Source organism: Bos grunniens, chromosome 1, assembly GCF_055505025.1.
Source record: "Bos grunniens cultivar Pamir isolate PY7600 chromosome 1, Bosgru_T2T1.0, whole genome shotgun sequence".
Lineage (NCBI taxonomy): Eukaryota > Metazoa > Chordata > Mammalia > Artiodactyla > Bovidae > Bos > Bos grunniens.
This window is the reverse complement of record NC_141165.1, coordinates 84,119,553-84,127,120: the sequence shown is the minus strand read 5'-3', so window position 1 is coordinate 84,127,120 and position 7,568 is coordinate 84,119,553. Positions and strand designations below refer to the sequence as shown.

Genomic DNA, 7,568 nt, shown 5'->3' with positions numbered 1-7,568 from the left:
CTCCAGCCCTCAAACCACACATAGTAACCACCCCTGTGACGACACTTTATCAACCCTGATGTCTTTGAACAACTGTGATCCTCAAACTAGCCCTCCTGTCACCTGCCACCTTGCCCAGAACACCAGGCTTTGGGGTCTGCATAGCTGTGGCTTGGCTAGGGGCCAGGGCCCCAGTGGGACATGCTTCCCTCTGCCTAGATTTTGTCCCTCACCAGAGGGGAGCCCACTGCCACCCTGTGGGACTGAACCTGGCCAAGAAGGAAACTCCCATTCACCGTTCAGCCCAGGGAGGTCCCAGGTACAGCAACAACACCTACACGCTTTTGCCACCCCCGTTCTCAGCACTCAGCTCCCTCACCCCTGGCTTCACTCCCACGGCTCCGGGTGGGTTACCACTGACACGCTTACTGCACTATGTTCTCAGCTTGTCCCTGAAATGTGGCTCTTTTGTGGCTTTTCCCCAGTTGTGCCATCAGCCATGGCACACAGAGGCTGCCCCATGCCCTTGAGGCTGGGAAAGGTGCCAAGGAAAGAGGCGAGCCCAGAACAGAATTCTTTCCATGGGCAGAATCCCATGGAGTTACCTAGGCCAGTGTGGGCACACACCTCCTCCTGTCCACAAGAGGGGACATGTGACATCTTAGGAGAGGAAAGAGGTTAGACTAGGAGGCTTAATGTATGCTAAGTCACTCTAGTTGTGTCCAACTCTGTGCATCCCCATGGACTGTAGCCTGCCAAGTTCCTCTATCCATGGGATTCTCCAGGTACGAATACTGGAGTGGATTGCGATGCCCTGCTCCAGGGGAGCTTCCCAACCCCAGATCCAACCTGTGTCTCTGACATCTCTTGCATTGGCAGGCGGGTTCTTTACCACTAGGGCCACCTGGGAAGCCTGGGAGATTTTAATCCAATCCCTGGACAGATTCTACTTTCGCTCCAAACTGTGTGGGTCAGTCATCATTCTTTGTGGAGTGTGACCTTTTTTGGCATCTGTGAAGCTGGCAAATTTGTGAAGACCCTCAGAGTCTTAAAACTTACATCTATGGAGTCAGCATATCCTAATAAAGGGCAGGCTGAAGCCTTAGGGCATTTGCAATAAGTGTTATTAGATCCACTGCCTTTGCCCACAAACACATCGTCAATTTAAATTGAAATACAAGAACTCACTCATGCAAAATTTCACTACCCAACCTCTATGCTCTCCAAATTAGAGCTCTAAACCAGGAAAAAGAAACATGTCTTGAGAGCAGCCAACATAAGTTTCTGCTCCCTTGGATGAAAGCATGTGCATTTGCTCAAACGTACATTCCTGCCCTTGGAATCTGTTCACTTCTATGTTAGACACAAGTCCACCAAGTTTGATCATATGGTTTCCAGACTATAGTAGATTAAAGATAAAATCGTAAATTGGGAGGAGAGTGGCAGTCCTGCTGGAGACTTGCCAGTAACAAAGAGAAAAATAGCAGAATCGGATATGAAATCCCAAAGAAGAGCAGCTAGGCATTTAGTAGAGGGCACTTGGGTTGCTCTGAGGGCAACGTGTTATTCCAGCTCAGAGCTGGAGGTAAATATGGAGTCCCCAGGTAGATAATGATGACCCGAGCTGCCTGCAGAAAGTCCACATTAAGTATAGCACTGGCTTGGTTTTCGATTCCCTGCAAGCACAGTTTGGGTCCAGGGCGTGAATGCAGTTTAATTAGGAGGTGATCCCAAGAGGAAGGCCCAGGAAACAGGGAAGGAGGAAAAACCAACACACAGATGACTGTGGAAGCTGCTCTGGGCAATGGGACTGATTCCAGAAGGGCGGCCTGAGACACATCCAGAGCGACTCTAGGAGGCAGAGCATTTAGCCACCAGCGCCCACCTCCAGCTCCCAACACCCCCCCACTCCAGTTCCGGGAAGTGGGCACAAGGATGGAGGATGATGGATGGCAGGGGTCATTCACAGGGCGCATGCTCAGTTACCCCGAAGATGAGCCCATCCAGAGTGGTCCTTCAAGAGGGCTCTGGGCTCGCGGCGTCCGTGGGAGTGCTGGAGAGCCCGAGCGCTGGCCCGTGTGCTCCTGCGCGGGCCAGAGCCTGTGTGCCTGTTTGTTTAAGCGGAGGCTCCTGGAGACTTTTCATTCTTCCCAGCGTCACCCTTCCGGGCGCCCCAGAGTCCCTCCTGCCACCATCTTCCCAGAGCGTCCCTGCAGCCACGATGCCTTCACTCATTCCCCAGACGTTTCCTGATGGTTTTGGTCAGGCTTCCCAGAAGCAGACCCATCCGTGTTGCCGCAAATGGCATTATTTCATTCTTTTTTATGGCTGAGTAATATTCCACTGCGTATGTCCCACATTGTCTTTATCCGTTCCTCTGTTGATGGACATTTAGGTTGCTTCCGTATTTTGGTTACTGGAAGTGGTCCTGCTGTGAACATAGGGCTATCTTTTTGAATAAAGGTTTTCAACTCTTCTGGATATAGGCCCTGAAGTTGATGTTTTTAGGATAGTGAGATAATTGAGACAAACCAGGCTTATGAGCAGAAGGCAAGAATGAAAGGTAATTGTCACTTGAGGACAGGACAAAGAAGTGTAAACAGGGGCGTTGAGCGTCCTCTGGCTCTTGCCCACCCACATTGCAAACAGCACAGAGCCAGCTTCTCCATAGAGTATTATGCTGAGGAAAGCTATAGCTGTGTGGGCTCATTTGCACCTTAGAATCCACCATGACCAGATTGACCACATGGATGGTGGCTATAGCTCTGCTCTCCAGAGCCCATTGGGGAAGGAGGGGCTTTTTGAGTGATGAGAGTTTTCCTGCCTGTCTCCAGCCTCCATAAAGTATATTGGCAGGACACGGGGACCTCTCAAAGCTGTGTGCTCCCGGCTGACCCATTCTATGCCTGGGAAGGACGCTGCGCCCCCAAAGAATGCTTGGGGCCGGGGTCGGGTCACGGGCGGAAGCCTGAATGCCAAGCAGTCATTAGGGGAGATTGATGGAGGGGAGCGCGTTGCAGGGGCCCCGGAGGCCTGCTGCAGTTTCATTGCAGTTATTTATGGCCTAGCTGGGGCGTCAGAAACGGGTTGACAGCTCGCCGTAAGCTGACCTGGCTGGCGCACAGCCTGCAGCCTTCTGCCTGCCTATCCCTCAACTTGAGGAATGTCAGCCTCAAAGACAGTGACCAGACGCGGGAGGTGTGGAAGGAGAGATTCCAGAATGCATCCTAACCCTGAGACCTCTTTATCCACAGCGAGGCCTGTGTGTGCGTGTGCAGGACACATGCTCGTACTCCCTAAATATTTATATAAGCAGACATCTGTGAAAAAGACACAGCACAGCTAACTGAATTTTTTTTTTTTTTTGGTACACGGGGAAAGGAACACAAATAATCCCAAGCAGCAAGTAATCCAAAAACTGGCTTGGGGAAGATATGCTAAAGTTTTTTGGTTTGTCTTTTTGGTTTGTTTTTGCTGTGTATATGTGAGTGTGTGTCTTTTGGCAACAGAAGTACCAGTCTAATCCTATTTAATCTATCCGAGCTTTGTTTTCTTAACCGGCACTGTAGGTCAAGGAAGACCAGAAATGTCCTGGGTGCCAAGATCTAACTGACATGGTTACTGAGATGGTTAGACGTCTGTGGATGACCCAGTACACACCAGGGACAGACGGCAGGACCCACCACGGTGATTAGCCTTAGCCTGGCCGATCGTGGCCTGAGCAGGGTTGGGGGGCAGTTGTGTGCAGGCAGAAGCCCAGTTTGGAGGCCTGCTGAGGCCACTTCCTTATCACATCTCCCGGGTCTGCCTCGGTGACCCGGAGATCAAGGAGATCAAGGACACGAAGCAGGAGAGAATGCTCTGGAAACTGGAAAGGGCTCCTCGTGAGGTCCCTGTCATGACATTTCTCTGCCTGCCTCCTGGGATGGAGATGCCCTCCCAGAGGCAGAGGCCAGAAGTCTGGTCTGGGCAACAGGGTGGCGATTCTGTATTTGGGGCCCTTGGGAGGGTGGCTTCTGGGGGGGCTCAGCCTTGGGGAGTGGGTGACTGCCTGGGGCCCTGCAGAGCCCCAGGAGGAAGGGAGAGATGCTCCCTGAGACGAAGGCTGCCTGTTGTTGGAGGGCACGCTGAAATCACAATGTGAGAAGTATTGGGATGACCAAAAAGTTCATTTGGGTTTTTCCATAATGTCGTTCAGAAAAACCCAAACGAACTTTTTTGCAACCCAATAGAAACCTGCACTACTCGGTAGTTCTGTGAAGTTACTGAACTGCAAAGCTGAAGGGAGAATCACTGGCCTTGGGTCCCTTCATGTCCCTTCATCAGCTTACTCCACAGCAAGCCCTGTAATAAGAGACCACAGTCTACGGTGACCAATTCATAAAACCTTAAAGCTTTCAATGGATACGTTCTCACCAATATTTCATTCATTAAAAAAAATACATATTTCACATCTTTAGAGTTGTAGCTCAAATATTTCTCTGACCTAGGAATTCATTTCCGCTATCCCCAATCGTCTCTCTCTTACTTCCTAGGTTTCATTGGAGGCACGTTTTCGGGGTGTTCTGTGAGCAGCAAGCGGTATGTCTAGTCCCTGCTCAGCATCTGGAGGGTTGGCTGTCAGCCAACACTTCCAGCTTCAGGAGAAAGTGCCTCAACAGAGAGAAGCAGAGGGGTCACAGGACTCCAGAGAAGTATTTTTGTCAATTGCTGCAAAGCAAATTACCCTGAAATGTTGTGGCTTAAACCAGCAGTAATCATTTATTATCTCTCAGGGATTCTGGGGGCCAGTACACAGACAGAGCTTGGTGGGGACAGTCTGCATCTACACCATTAGGTAGGGCCTCCCAGGGGTGACCTGAAGGTCCACACTTGATGTGGTCGCTGACTCTGGGCCCGTGGCTCTCTCTGTGACCCTGATTCTTCCCAGCATGGTGACTGGTCCAAGGAGGACCCAGAGATTGAAGGGGAGAGAGAGAAAATGAATGAGAACCAGGCAGAGGGCTGTCTTTTTCTGACCTGGCCCCTGAAGGCATCATTGTGCTTCATTGGTCAGGGCAGTCACAAGCCACCCTGCCCTCCAGATCCAAGATCCAAGGAGAGAGGACAGAGACTCTCCTCTCCATGGGAGTAGTGTGTATCCATCATACAGCTAGGAGATCTTACAAGATGGCCTAAGTACGTCAGAGTCTTTGGAGAATGCAATCTGCCACGTCCATCTAGGACTGGGGCCAGGGGGCAGGAAGCCAGAGGAGACTTTCTGGAGGGAGTGATGCTTGAACTGAGTGTTGAAGACTGGAGACAATAAAATGTGTTGGAGGAGAGGGGAGGAGAGAGATTCCAGGTGCAGAGGCATCATCCTCTGAGGGTCAAGGATTTGAAAAAGCCTGGAGCGTTGGGGGCAACCGCAAGGAGTTCCATGACTGGGGCTGCTGGTGCGGGCTGGGCAGGTTGGAGGTGGGGCTGCAGTGTGGAGGGGCTTAACCTGTAGTTTGTCAGCCCCTGTGGTTGTCAATCCTTTAAGAATCAGACCCTCTCGCAGGAAAGAAGTACCTATAGGATCTTGCACATCATTTCAGGGATCCAGGCCAAGGCTCCTAACACCAGGGGAATTCAAAGATCCCATCCAGTCCTGTGTTCTGTGGGGCCAGCTTGGGTTCTGCACTTGCCAGCGGCCTCTCTGCAGGATGTGTGACCTCAGAATCCCCAGGGGCACAGCAAACAACCTGAATGCCTTGCCCAGCCCCGGTGTCACTGAGCCCCAGTTGTTCCTGGCGACTCCTGGTCATTCTGGTCTTCCTGGCATAGACAGAGCCTCATGTCGACAAAGTGCTTCTGTATGGTTCTGTTCTCCCAGTGATGGGGGCGCAGTATTCTCTCCACTCTACAGATGGGAAGCCAAGGCCCAGAGAGCATCAAGATGTGGATGATGATGTGGTCTGACAGCCTCTCCTGGCCAGCCTTTCTCCTGACCTTGGGGCTTGGCATCTCACTGAGCCACCTGACACCCCCTTGCCCTGCCCCACCCACGAGGCTCAGCTTCGGGACGGTGTGACTCAGGCATGAGTCAGCTTTTGCCTCCACTGGGAAAACCTCCAACAGAGTCATGCTGATGACACCTGCCCCTCCAGCCCTAAGCCTGTGTCTCCAGTGCACACTGGGTGTGCTTCCAGGGAGGCCCCCCACTTCCCATGTTAGGCTGCACTCATCTTTGCTCGCCCAGGTGCCTCTAGTAGTCCTGTGCCAGCATTTCCTGTCTTTGGGCTTTCATGTACTTGGCCATTAGCAGGTGGGCAGAGAGAGGCCAGGATCTTCCCCTCTCTCTGCTGTGGGAAGCGTCCCCAGCAGGGCCTCCTCCATGCCCCCAGTTCCCACTGCACAGGCCTGATCCGGTTTCGACTGACCTTCCAGCTCTCCTTACACTGCCTCCCCTTCCATCCCTCCTTCTCTAGGTGGTGCCAGTGGTTTTCCTCATGTTAACCTCTGTGCAGCCTCAACATCTTGTGCGGCTTCTCAGCTTTTACATCAGTATGCAACCAATCCCCTCTGTTTGAGATACTTGTGTGCTTCTTGTGGCCCAGCTGAACTCCTGACTGAGACCACTCCTTCCCCCTCAGGATGGCACCAGGTCAGAGTGTTCAGTCTCCCTCGCCTCCCCCTCACACAACCAGTCACTGAGTCAGAGGACTGTGCCTCTGGAATCCTCTTCAGCTCAGTCACCCCTCCCTTCTGCTGCAGCCTGGGGCAAGTCTTCATCATCTCTTGCTAGGATGATCCCAGCAGCCTCCCACAAGGACACCCTGCCACCCCACCTTCCTCCACAGTGGCCTGGGGCTTTAGACAAGGTCCCCAGACCTTTTCTAATTAAACCTAACTTTAGAGCTGGTGTTTCCAGTCTAGTCCCATGCTACCTTCCAGCCCTGGCCATCCTCCACACCCACCTCCTCCCACCACACATGCTCTGCGTGGCCCTCCACCCTTTGTTCACCTGTTCCTTCTGCCTGGACCATCCTCTCTTTCTACGGGTAAATGTCTGTTGATTCTTTAAGACCCACAGCAGATGTTACCTACCTCTTTGAGGGTGAAACACATCACTCCCCATTCTGCCTTCCGTGGCCCTGGATCTGCCTCAAGAACCCTTCTCCTGGGCTTCCCTGGTAGTCCAGTGGTTGAGAATCTACTTTGCAGTGCAGGGCACATGGGTTTAGATCCCTGGTCTGAGAAGATCCCACATGCCAGGGAGCAAAGAAGCCCATGCACAGCACTACTGAACCTGTGCCCTAGAGCCCATGCTCTGCAACAAGAGACGCCTCTGCAACGAGAAGAGGAGCACCACCATTAGAGAGTAGTCCCCACTCACAGAAACTAGAGAGAACCCACACACAGCAGCAAAAACCCAGCGCAGCTCCCCCCTCCGCCCCTGGTTCCCCCCCCCCCCCCCCCCCGCTCCCAGCCAAAAAAGGTCCTGCTATGGTTCTCAGGGCTGGAACCCTGTCAGAGCCCTCCTGGTACCCAGGCACCTAGCCCTTACACAGACGGTCATTCAGTCTTTGCTTAGCTGGAATGAAAAGTGCTATTGGGATCGGCTG

The 7,568-nt window shown here is 52.6% G+C and overlaps 1 long non-coding RNA gene across 1 annotated transcript; it reads right to left on the bottom strand.

Moving 5' to 3' along the window:
- Window positions 1-4,714: 4,714 nt before the first annotated feature.
- Window positions 4,715-7,291, bottom strand: LOC147379777 (uncharacterized). Its single transcript, XR_015169060.1, has 2 exons — window positions 7,051-7,291; window positions 4,715-5,863 (listed from the first exon to the last, which is right to left on the bottom strand). It is a non-coding gene; the product is annotated as an uncharacterized LOC147379777 (long non-coding RNA).
- Between the last annotated feature and the right edge of the window lie 277 nt (window positions 7,292-7,568).